Here is a 13,912-nt window from a genome sequence, read left to right on the forward strand (position 1 = left end):
GACAGTCGTGCGAATTCATGCGAATGGCGTGCTAAATATTGGTATATTTATATATTCCATATCTATATTTTTTCTTTTGTGCCGGGCTAGCGCAACGTTGCGCCAGCCCGGCTCATCAAAATTTGGATTTAACCGTTAAACCAATATCATGCAAATTCTAATTTTAGTCGTGCAAATTCATGCTAATTGCATGCTAAATATTGGTGAAAAAATTTTCCAAAATTTTGAAATGGGCCGGGCCGGCGCAACGTACGTCTGTTTATTAATACGTGCGGTAGCAGGTAGATACGCTATCAGTGATTGATTCAAGGTGTCTATGATATAGGTGGTAAGTGGTATCTAGTATCTACCCAGTATATATGATATTATAAATAATGCATTGAAACTCACTGCAGAGTTCAAGTTATTAGAAACAAAAATTCATATCTGTTTTATACTTTCCTGATATAGGTACTATTATTATTACTATTATTGGAAAACACAATAGCTGCCAGTGTTCGCTTGGCGCACCAAAGATCCATGGATCAGTTTTTGAAGGGGTCTCATAATGAAACACAAAGACTTCAAAAACTTCTCGGGACCGACAACGGTCCTGTAAAGAAAAATTTCACCTAATAATTACGTATGCTTTTTAATATTTCCATTAATATCTTACATTTACGGAGTCCCTACTCTCCATATACACCAGGAATAACAAACCAATAAGTAAATAAAAAATTTACGAGACCCTAAAAAAACGAGGAGGTGCCCAAGTTCGTGGCCATGTCCAGACCGATACTAGCTGATAGCTGCTGTTATTCAAATTAACTCTTTTTAGAATAACAATCATTTAAAGTTTAAACATTTTAAACAAATTCACAAATCATATTATAATAAATTACTGCTAATTTTTTTTCATGCATTTTTTATTCTATATACCTACCAATTTTATAACTCGTTGTTTCTTATATTATGTAAATTGTGCATCTGAATACTTGAATTAAATTCATCAAAGAAAATTATTTTTTTTTAACCTGATCATAAAGTAACCTATACTAAAATATAAAACTAATATCAATACAATTTTTAATGTACCTACTTTTTGATAGTAATTTGTTATCTTAGATTGTATTGATTGCTAATTATTACATTATGCCGTTGTTTGTGCAAGTTCAACGACATACATATTATTGAACATTACAAAAGTGTGTATAAAACTAAGAAAATACGAATATATTGTAAAAAGAAAATTTCTTACCTTACATTAGGAGGTACGACGACCATGATAACAAAAACTGATAATATATATATAGATAATATAATGAGCAACGACTGAACAGAAATCAACTGCAGATATGACACTATTTTTAAATAGATTTGATAACTAAGAAGAATCTGAACGAATGTACTATTAATCGATTGTCAGTAAGTTTACAGTGATAATCTTCATCAGAGTCATTGTTAACAATAATAGTACAACAATACAATCGTTACTGGATATTGTCGATCAGCAAAAGTACATCGATGTGACCGTCATTGAGTCGAGTGGGTTTCAGATGGACACAACTTACTCATTAATCATATAAATGGCATCTTATAATGTTATCACAGAATTGTAACAAAAACCGTAATTACAATATTATTTTGATAACGTCCATTGGGCACTGTGCGAATACACACACACACTAATATGTAACACGATAAAAATAATATTTAAAAAATAAGACGTCAAACACAAGAGTAATAGACCAATGTTCACATTTCTTACGGTAGACAAGTGCACACTATTATAAAACACAGTCTGTTAGTCATTAATATTATCACAATTAATTATAATGACGAATTTTAAGTAACAACGATTATACCAGCGAATAGATAGGTGCTCGCCGAAGGTCTCATTGTCTGCGCATAAAATTAGTTTAACGAATACAGACCTATATTTTAATCAATTCATAATGTTATTCGAAAATAAAATAAGCTTGAAATGCCGTAAAAATGGATTTATGGATCTGATATTATATTGGGTACACGTGGATTTATCGGTGTTTTAGAAAACTGTGAGTCTGTGATAGTATAGCAGGATTTTAGACTGCGTCCCTAACATTCATAATTACTCCCGAAAATGTTTTGGTTTCCGTAACAACTAAAATGGTTGGTTAGATATTATATACGAGATTTGATTTTCGAATAAATCAATGCTTTACATTCTGTGATGAACGTATTGATTTTCAAAACGAAATTTATGTGTGACTTTTATGATTTTTGTGACAGTCATTACCTTTTGCAGAGCATTGAACATGCATCAAACTTTAAATTTAAAATTTTTACCGGGAAATTTAACTTGGGGGAGTCAAAAGATAAAATTACCCATGTAATTTTTTTAATAATTAGGAAAAAATAAAAATATACGAAAAATGGGAGTTTTATGAAGATTTTGACTATATTGATTTTCATATTTTGTTGTATCAAATTCTAAAACAAAATATAATCTGAGACACTTTCCCAGTTTCCCCAAATCTCCAATGACTCGTAGTTAAGGTTTAATATTATATATTCTAAATTACAATGCATAACACTAGATCTTAAGTATCTGCTTATGATTCTTAGAAAAATCTAAATATAGCATAAATAATAATAGCAAATAGTGTATAGTAATGTTTCAGTAAAAACTATGCCAAATGTGCCAAGACATTGTATACTTTAATAATTGAGGTTCAACTATATATTTACGAGTGTATATACCTATTATTAGTATTTTTTGTGAGTAGAACTTTTTTTTAAAATTATAGATACCTATGCTATTTCTCAGGGTTTTCACTGTTTCGTTATTATTATTATTATTGTTTACACTTTATAGTTTGTAGGTAAAAATGCTTATTTGAGTTTTTTACGTTGTATACTCAATGATAACATTTTAAGTTGTTGATGGAGTAAAAAAAACGAGATTGTTCATAAAATATGAATCATAATCGTTTGAGTTCAAATACTCTATACCTAGTTGTTTGCCCTCGACGCAATCTATGGTACACAGTTTTACGCGTAATCTAACCTAACCGTTTCGCTTTCAAAAAAAAAACAAATATCAAATAAATAAAGCTATAGTAATCTCCTAAAAAAATGTATCTTGTCAAACGCCGATAATAGAATGCACTTTTTCCGGTTTCTCAAAAAAACCAAGACAACATATTTTTTTCAAAAACTATAATAATATAATAAGTGTTATTACCATAAATAAAAAAATGGAAATAAGGCGTAGATAGATATATTGGCGTACCTAGGTCGGAGACCGACTATAAAATATATTTTCCAATTTCAACATGACTTTGCGTACACGATTTTATTTTCCACGAAAAAAATGTTGGATGATCAAATTTTTGTTTTCCATCTCTTTCTGTTTTTCGTTTTCATTGACAAGTAATTATCCAGTCCCGCCCTAAGTAAACTAAGTGCAATGATATACGCACACCTATTTAAAATGTGTCAGGTGTGATGTGTGTACATGGCGTGTATCAACTATCATTTATTAATTATTACTCATTTGAAATCTGTTTCATTTGTAAATACAATTTTTATAAGTATCTACTTCAACACATATAGGTACATGAGTATATACACTATACACCTAGTATACAGGGTGATTGCATGATCGACATATTTGTAGGCACCCTTAAATAATCCAAAATACATTCAAACTCTGACTTAGGAGATTTGAAATACTTAAACTCGAGATTGTTTGTACCACTTAAAGATGATCCTGTGATGATGCAAACTTCTGTTTTTCAAATAATGGCCCAATTTCATCATTTTTAATTATTCAGCTGATATTCTATTGGAGAATAATTTTGATGTGTCAAAATCAAAATTGGAAAGTGTAGTTTTTTAATTACATAACTTTGTATACTAAATATAATTTTTCTATAGAAATGAGGTTGGTAGTTAGGGAACTCAGAAACTACTCATTCAAATTTTACTTTAGATACATCAAAATGTTCAAGCAAAATAATCATCTGCTAAATAATTTGAAGTAAAAAAATAGAGGTTCTCGTTTGAAAAATAGAAGTTTGTATCGACACAAGACACTTCTTTAAGTAGTACACAAAATATCAAGAATTTGAAAATATGGTATTTAGGTAAACTTGCAAACTCTAAAAATTATAATTCAAATAATAAATTGTACTATTAAAAGGAAAAAGGAGGTGAGTAAGCTCAAAAAATCCCCCTATATAATAAACGGTGGAAGACATAAGCGCCAAAATAAGATAAGAAAAAAAAAGTCGTATCGTACAAAAGCGCCAGAAATTAAATAAAAATGCAATGGAAGAAATACCTGGATGGTGAAATAAATCGTATAGAATATGTCAAAAAGTGGGATTAAAAAATCAACCAATTTATTAAATGTATTAAAATTGATGTGCATGTACCTACCTATATTATAATTTACTATAAACATAATAATATTAATATAATATAATTTTTATAAGATATAGACATTTTTAAATAACTACCTACTTAATACTTATATAAAATATTAATTTTGGCGCAAATGATAGGTCATTTTTGTACCTTTGGCGCTTATGTCATACAGCCATAATAAAAGTTGTAATCAGATACAATTAATGTATTTTATAGGTAGACAGTTTCTAATTTATAATAGATATTTAAAATGTCTTAAAAATTGATGAAACAACATCAACTATTATTCTGTCAATCGATAACAAATAATATGATCTAGAAACTAATATTGTGTTATGTTGGATAAAATAATTTAATGTTTGACTTTTTATCAAAAATAATCTTAGAGTTCAAATAACCAGTAGCTTATGCCCTACATAAAATATTATGAACCGATGTATATGATTTATTAAACCGACGTACTTCTGCATGCTATTGATTAGTTTTAATTTTTACCGATAAAATACTGATGATTGTTCAATTAATTAATATTATTATGTCTTATCATTTATGAGCCGCGTAAGCCAAAACCAGTAGATAATAAAAATTTATATTTATATAATACATCTCAATTATTGCCACTTCTAAAAAGACGAAGTTTTAATTATATAAATAATTACAAAGCGTGGGCTTTAATGACGTACACGCAGAGTCAAAAGTTGCCAATTCTTAACATTAGTAAACATAATACAATTTTAATAATTTAACAGCAGTTTTAGCACATTTTTTTTTGTATTCAGACCACTATAAATCGTTTAAATATATTATGAATTATTTTGTTGCTGTTGAAAATATTTTTATGATAATTGTAATAAATATTAATGTACCTATTATAACCTCGACACCACGTCGATCGTCTAGAGAGTGAACTTGTAAAATATAATAGAATTAAACTCATTATACATTAAACTATGATATAATCACCAATCTTATATACAAATATACTAAAATAATAATTATTGTTTTTTTGTTATTTTTCAGTTGGATATAATAATATGTGTTATCATTCAATTCCACAAAGTCTAAAACCACCTGTGTAATAATATGAAATAATAAATATAGTTCTAATATGATTACAGTTAGGTATATGTGTACAAGAAAATTAATTTTCGAACTATTCCCAATAGTACGAAAGTTGTAGTGTCGGACTGGTAGCAGATTGGACTCGCGGGTCTATGAGGTAAACGTATATAATATAATCTCCTCCTAACCTCCTGTCCTCTTGCCAATAATTCGCGCTATTAACCCCATAGCCCGGATTTAAAATAATTACCTCTATTCGAGTACGACTACACTACCATAATGAATATTTCATTATAATATGACATCGTAGATTTCACGTCAATTCTTTCTATTTTAACTGAAGTTGAAATTGTTTGGACAGTCTTCAATTCTTTGGTCGTTACCTATATTACATATAGATTTGGACTAAGTTCAAGTCTATTCAATGCCGATCGTCACTGAGCTGCTCCAGACAACATCATATCCGTCGGTAGAAAGCCACGGGGCGGTATTTAGGAGGGAGAAAGTGTACGTGCAGTCCGCACGTTTTAGGCACCTAAATAAAATACTTGTATAGCTTATGAATTTTAAGATAAAACGTATAAACATAATTTTATATAATAGAAGTATTATTCGTACATAAGAAGAACCGCGATGTAAAACCATGGACTGGCAATTTTATTGTTATCAGACATCTATATAATATGTTTATGAAATAGACGTATTTCATATCCATAATCCATATTATACATTACCGTTGTATAAATACGCATGACGTATATTTATAAACATATTATAATTTCATATTTTCAACCTGCAGGTGTAAATAAATCATTAAAGCAATAGGATAATGAAAACTAAATCAGTTTATCGCCCAACTATTTGTTCATTACACAACACAGTATTATCGTTTAGACTCTGAGCGTAGCGATGAATGTATTGTTTTTACAATGATACGTGTTTTAATTTTTTTTTTCCATTTGTCATCATCAACATTTGGCGTGGTAAAATTGCTCCACTTTTCGACATCAACATCTCTTCTGAGTTCTGATAGAAAAATGAATCTAGTTGGTGCTTCAGAAAAAATTCCTAAGTTTTTGAAAGCGTCGGGAAAAACCAAGTTTAAATTCTTTTTTTGTGTCATTCAAAAACTAATAACCATAGACACTTGAGATTTCCACCAAATAGGTTTTTTTTTTTGTACATTTGAATTATCTATCTTCTTTAAGCTAAGCTTGTGGCGAAGATAGAGAGTTATAAATTAAGTTTTATATTAGCATTTTCCATTTATGGTAACATTTCCGAGAAAATTTAATGCAACGTTCCTCGTAAGTTGCTTTAATAGCAGATCAAAAATATTAATGATACTTAGGTAAGTTTATATGTATATGTATTTTAAGTTCAAATTTTGATGAAATTCATCAAAAACCCTAAAATTTTCAAATTATTTTTCATTCAGAAATTCATAAAAAAAAAAAGATTTTTATAGTAAACATTATAAATTTTAATAGAAGATCCCTCACGAGTTTTTCTACCTTAGGCAAAAAAAAATTTAACGAGAAAATTATGCTATTTATAGCCTTGAGATATTTTCGATTTCTATATAAAAATTTTTTTAAACTGTCAAATTTAATTATTAGTACAAGTATCCAGATACTAATACAGTAATGTGACACAAAGTTTCCGCTCAGAATCGTTTCTCGTTAATACATCCATTACAATGACATACTCGAAAACTACAGTACAGTAGAGCGGTACCCACTTGTCGACCTTTTTTTGTTTAATGATTATAAATTTATAACTGTGGGTTAGTTTTATGTTATAATACTTGAATAAAAATGCTGTTTAAAATTGCTTACAACTAAATAATTTTAAAATATATAATTTCCTAATTTCCTATACTTTCAGTAATATTCTGAGATCTACATTTTAGAGCATTGAAGTTGTTACAGATATATTGATACAACAAAAATGCTTTGTAATTATATACTTTAGGTATACTTATATTTGCGAGTCGACATCTGTTGTTGAAACAATTTGAACTTCAAACGCTCATAATCAATTAATTTGATTTTCTTAAAAATCCTTTTTTTGTTTTCGATTCAAGTATGAAGGAATGATAATTTTTGAGTATTTGACAATCCTCTTTGATCTACTATTTAGTGCTAACTGTAGTCTATATATAGACACTGAGAAGTTGGGCACTACCATGGAAATTAAAATATTTACTTAATTTTTTTAGCAAATTTAATAAAATTATTTCTAATTTATTTAAATCCAAATATATATTATTACTATTATATTATGATAATGCGACTTGCTTTTATAACATTATCGTTAATTACTAATAAATATAATCATTATAATGTTCTCTTAAATGAGGGCATTAAAGGGTATATAATTGTTATGTATTTAGTGATTAGTGTTATTATATAAACTGTAAATACAACATAGGCATCAGTTATAACTTGATTATAAACAGTACAATATCTTTTTACAATTCAATAATTTCATCTTTAGAAATTATCTCGAATGCCAGCATACGTGTGTATAAAAATAATACACTGGCCCCATTAAAGTATATTATTGTTATAATAGTAATAAACAATCGTGTTGTTTATAATCAAACAAAAACTAGTCGACTTTAGTCGAATATTAGCGAACATTAAACGGTGTCATATAGTAGAGATCGTAAACAATAACATCTGTTCGTCCTTTATTTTTGTTGAAAACTTTATAAGTTTATTTTCAACACTCAACCATAGTTTTGAGTATACTACCTGTCCAACGACGTACCAGCCGGCTTTCCGCCGAACGGTCTCCAACTGCTACCCACTGTCAGGGATCGTGCCCACCCATATTCATCGATAACCATGGATTCAGAGGATTCCCATGGTTGGTCGAAGTGGATTCAACTGAAATCGAAACGACCCCGCTTTCAGTCAGTGATTGAGTCTATGGAAAAAGGTTACCACCTATTAGTTATATTATATTGTCATTTATGTTGGTTCGCTCGCAGACAATAATGTGTGCAGTGACGAGAAACTGAACAAAGTAAATAAATGTCAATAAATAATATCACCTACCTATATTTCCTCCGGTATTGATAAAACATGAATTGCAATTTTCATTCCGCAGGTTTCCAGAAATATCTGCGCCGATTGATTGAGTCTGTCGGCTAGAAACAAATACCGCAAGGTGGAGCCGCCACAACGATGCGCAGGCGATTGTGGCGTTTCGTTTCATCCTTCTTGTTTGGCGATCAATCGCGGTCCTTTGGCAAATTTGCTAGTCAGCATATATCGGCTTTTCCAGGACTATGGAAAGTGTTCGGCTATACCACGGTGTTCAGTGACTGAGCGTGTAAGCACTGTAAGCATAAGCAATTCAAATAAAAATAAAAATTGTCGTGTTAAATATTTTGTTTCCCACGTATATAGATGACGTATTTGTTGAACTGCAATACGTCCGATCGAAGCTTTCATTCGCAATGTCTACAATCTCCTCCTGCAGCTGCAAATGGACCGAAATCGGCATGGCGATTTTCATTTTGCGTAGACGACACCACGACACCGCCGTTTCAAGCGAGGCATGACCGTTTGACGAGCCCAAGGGTGGGCAAGAGTCTAGTCTCAAAACCCAAAAGTATGATATAATGTCGTGGAATGAAATATTAATATTGGTGCTATCCTACACGACATAGAGTTATGTAGGAGGAGAGCAAAAATTATAGATAACTAGTTAAAGTTTTTATGTCCTATTTTATTACTTAATAAAATTAACTCCGTTTAAAACAATCTTAATAGGACCAGCCGAAAAATCGTATAATTCTCGAAATTACTCATCAAATTACAGGAAAACGAGCCCATATTAAGCAAGATTTATGAAGTATACTATATTTTTAAAACAGTATGGACAATATGTGTTCTGTTCAATTATTTAACAATTTATATTTTGGTGTATATGTATGTTGCGTTTAATTTTTTTGGCTAACTAACTAGTCTTAGTAATAAATATTAAACACAATTTTCAGTTCGGGAAAATACGAACCACCCAGTATCAATCTTGCCATCTGGCGTTGTGCACGAGGATATAGAAATCTATAAGCGGTGAAGAACACCCGCAAAGAATGTACATAATAATAATTAATTTTTTTATTTAAATATAATGTGTTTTATTTCTAATTTCTAATTGACATTTGACATTATAGAGTACAATCAAAGCTCCAGAAAGATCTAATTGGCTGTAATAGGATTTGTGGATGCATTATGGTTTTAGTGTCCATTTCCACAGGAGCAAAGTGCTCCAAAATTAATATTTTGTAAATACTGTTAAAAATACACTCTGTGTTAATCGGTTCTGGTAAAACATATGTGGCAATGTTACTCGATACATCCACCAGGAACTGAAATTTACCGAATTGGGAGCTTGAGAGTTTTTGAAGTAAATTAATTTTTTTTTAAAATTCATAAAAAGTACCTAAACTATACAATTGTTTATTACTATTTTCCCACAGGTTGATGGAAACATAGAAATAACGTATTCCCAAACATTATGTAGGATAGAAAAATTGTTTTTAGATATTAAAACTAGACTATGGTGTTGGACTATGTCTATTTTACATTTTGACAAAAAATGACGACTTTGTAAGTGGAACTACCTATATTTAAATATATTTTAAATTTTATTTGTTATAAACTTATAAATGTCTTCTATTATAATAATATTTCATTAAAAATATTAAGGGCTGTCATTTGGTTGGTTCATTTTCAAAAATAAAAACGAAATGAGGAAGATCATAGTGTGGCCTGTATCGTAACAATGCCGCATTATCAAAAGAAAGGTTACGGACAAATCCTCATAGAATTCAGTAAGTGAAAACTGTAATATGGATATAGGTAGTCGTTGTAGTGAATATCACTTGTAATTTATCTCTTCAGGTTACCTCCTATCCAAAGTTGAAAGACAGCCCGGAACACCTGAAAACCCCTTTTTTGGCTTGGGCATACGATTATCCTCGTATTATGCATGCAGGAAAAATATTATACTTGAATACTTAGACAAACACAGGGACAGTCAGAATATATGTATTGCCGATATTAGCAGTGAAACTGGTAATTTAAAAACATTTAATTTAAAACTTTTTAATCTGTATTTCGTGAGATAATAAATTATTACAATAGTAACGACTTAAATTAAGGTTTAATGGGAATCGACGTTACCAATACACTGGAATCCCTAAACATAGTTGCTGAAATATTTAAGGAATTCACAATATGTATCGACTGGAATGTCATAGATGCTCAAAAAAAATAATCAAAAATTACATTAAAACGAATTCACATCGAACTGGATCGTTTAAAATGGACGCCTCCGATTCATTTGTCACATTCGTTACTTTCTCCAGAAGTAAGGACTAACTTTCCAGACGGCAAAGTTAGTTTTTCCTAATAAAAATAAAATAATAATAACATTTACGTTTATAAAATATACAACGATTATAATATTTTTTTTTTTTAAGGATAACCAAAATCTTGAAGAACCACTTCTAATTAATTGCATGACAAATGACATTGATAAAGATATGTAGAAAATACGTGGTGAAAATAATGAGTTGGAGCCGTCCAATTCAGACGATCTGGTTCGATTTGAATTCATTTTGGTGTATTTTTTTTCTCTTTGTATAGGCATATACGACATATTGTCATTTCCTTGAATTTTTCCACATTTATAGTCATGAGTAGTGTGATTTACTTATTTATAGACTTATAGGTGAAGTAGGCACGTGCATAGGTTTAGGTACCTAATGCATTAGGAGTTAGGTTAGGTTAGGTTAGGTTGGGTTAGAGTTTCGCGGCAGTAATGCGAAAGCACTTCCCGCGGCGCCGTCGGTTCAAACATGAAAAAAAAAAAAAAAAAGGTTGGGTTAGAGTTATGTCCATGGAGTGACTTTTTATCTAATTTCGACTTATACCTTAGTTATGACTTAAGTAAATCAATAGGGCTTAATAGGACCTGGAATCTTGTTGTTTTGACTTTTGCATCTTGTTTTTAATATCATAGATTATGTTTTCTAAGTTTAAATTGTGTTTCTATAATGTACGAATATAATATATAACTAATTTTTTGCACCTTTTCTGGTTTTTTCATTTTCATTTTATTTTTGTAATTTGTAATTTGTTTTAACAATTGAGAGAAAATGTATGATTCAATTATTCTTCATTATTTCAAAAGAACAGAAACATGTACATTGTACAAATATAATTATTCCCATTTTAACCTCTATATTACAGAAAATACAAAAGTTTTAAAAGTTTTAAATTGGTACTTGTTAAAATAATATTTTTTTTTTGAACCATGACTTTTCGAATTAATGAATCTTCTTTAAAAAAATATATACATTTAAAAATAAATCATTTGACTTGGATACATATTATTACAGTCAAAAGTTTTCTAAAAATCAGATTTACAAATTGGCTAATTCCAAATTTTCAAAGTATTATGATAAATCTCATTAAATAACTCGTCTGTTATTCTATTTCGAAATATGAAAGCCAAATATTTAAATCAGATAAACATAATAATATGCATAAAAAATGAAATAAGTAAAATGCATTATTTGTCCATTCGTGGTGTACTTACACGTTAACGTAAATGTAGTTGCCTACCATATTCGCCGTTTTGTGCAATTATAGTTTACCAACATCTAGTATAGTAGTATGATATTAGTGCGACTAACAGACTTACCATTTCGATTTGACGTGAAGTGGCTATGTCGGGCCTTATGTGTACGCGTGCTTGAATTGAAGGGGAACAGAATAACCCCTCTAATTATAAGTAAGTGTCCCAAGCACAAAATTTAAATATTCGGGTATGCAATTTTTGTGTATACTTTTGGAACCTCCTTATATTTTTTTCCCAATTCGAACACTGTATGTACACGTGGTACCTATAGTATATGTGCAAAATATCATCTTTCTCAATCGTATCGACTTAGCTTACCATGCAAAGGCCAATAAGGTATAACAACTATAGCGAACAAAACGTCGACAGAACCGCATTTCGAACGCGATGATTTATCACGTCATAATGTTGTACCTATGTTGCAATCAAACGCGTAAAACGCATAATTATAATTAAAAATAATATCATACCTTTTGATATTGTAAATATTACTGCACATTTCATATGCACCATTGCACCACCGGCGAGAGTGTCCGACACAATAATATCTGGTGCACGTATTTTACCGATCTGCTCTTTACATCCGCGACATGATGATCATCGTACGATTACGATATCGCGGTTCGCCATCTGCAGCGGCGCCGCACAGTAGCTGTATTACATACCTGGGTATATATTGTAAGGGTACCGCGGTAACCACTACATCAGTGGTCAATAATCGTAGAAACACTCGAGTACATACTTGTATACCTATAATAATAATAATATACGATAAAAAAACCGATTTCGCTCTTATTGAAAACCACCATTCGCGATCGGACGGCGGATTGCATTGATCGTTATTATTCTCGCTCGTCGTAAGCACTATAATACTATATATTATTATTAATAATATAGGCCACAGCTGCCACGGTTTCATTGCGTATATATATTCGTCTGATTTATATACATAATATCATTATATTATATTATGCGTATATATATATATATATATAATATATGTATATATTTAACGTATACGGCGTGAGTGTAATGGTAATAATAATGACAATAATAGGCGAACGAAATTATCGCTATACGATAACGCGCATAGCAATACGTATACAATACGACGCTTTATATATATATATAGGCGTTTATGTACACGTGTATATACATTACACACGTATACCGTAGTATGAGCGGATCCGTTTAAGGAGAGAAATTTGTTTTTCATTCGTTTATTTATCATTTTTTTTTTTTACGTACCATTTATTTCTAGACAGACGCATTATTGTCCGGCGTGTGCTGACCCACACGCGAAACCTAATCGCACAGAGGACCTAGATCGTCGGACGCATAATAATAATAATAATAATAATGCATATATAAATAGAGCCTTCAAGGCTGCACGTCCATGTCTATAATATAGTATATTATGGTCCCGTCTCTGCGCCGCTGCATCCGCACACGAATGAAAAATAATAATGACAATTATGTTTATTATCCTTCTCTCCGTTTCTCCGGCGTTTTCCTTGATAATGATAATTATTGCCCGAACGTGTGTGCACCTGGCAATCGACCGGATTGATATTGTCATGTTTTCAGCGAAAATGCGACCGTGGTAGCGACCGTTTCACGATGGGGCTGGCTGGCTGGCACATATATCGTAGGCATTGAACCCAGTGGTAACGGCTTAGAAGTCGTCGATCTCGAGTGTAGTGGTATGTGTGTATAGGTATAGGTATCTACGGTATATGTACGAGTCGTATGGTTTTGAATTTATGATATTATCTTATGTTTGCTGTCTGCTCGA

General features: G+C 30.7%; 2 pseudogenes; both read left to right on the forward strand.

The window, feature by feature from the left end:
• The first annotated feature begins 8,306 nt into the window (after positions 1-8,306).
• On the forward strand, positions 8,307-9,102 carry LOC111029679 (annotated as a pseudogene).
• A 364-nt stretch (positions 9,103-9,466) lies between these two features.
• On the forward strand, positions 9,467-10,749 carry LOC111029681 (annotated as a pseudogene).
• Positions 10,750-13,912: the final 3,163 nt, after the last annotated feature.

The sequence above is a fragment of the Myzus persicae genome, unplaced genomic scaffold (genome assembly GCF_001856785.1).
Source record: "Myzus persicae strain clone G006 unplaced genomic scaffold, MPER_G0061.0, whole genome shotgun sequence".
NCBI lineage: Eukaryota > Metazoa > Arthropoda > Insecta > Hemiptera > Aphididae > Myzus > Myzus persicae.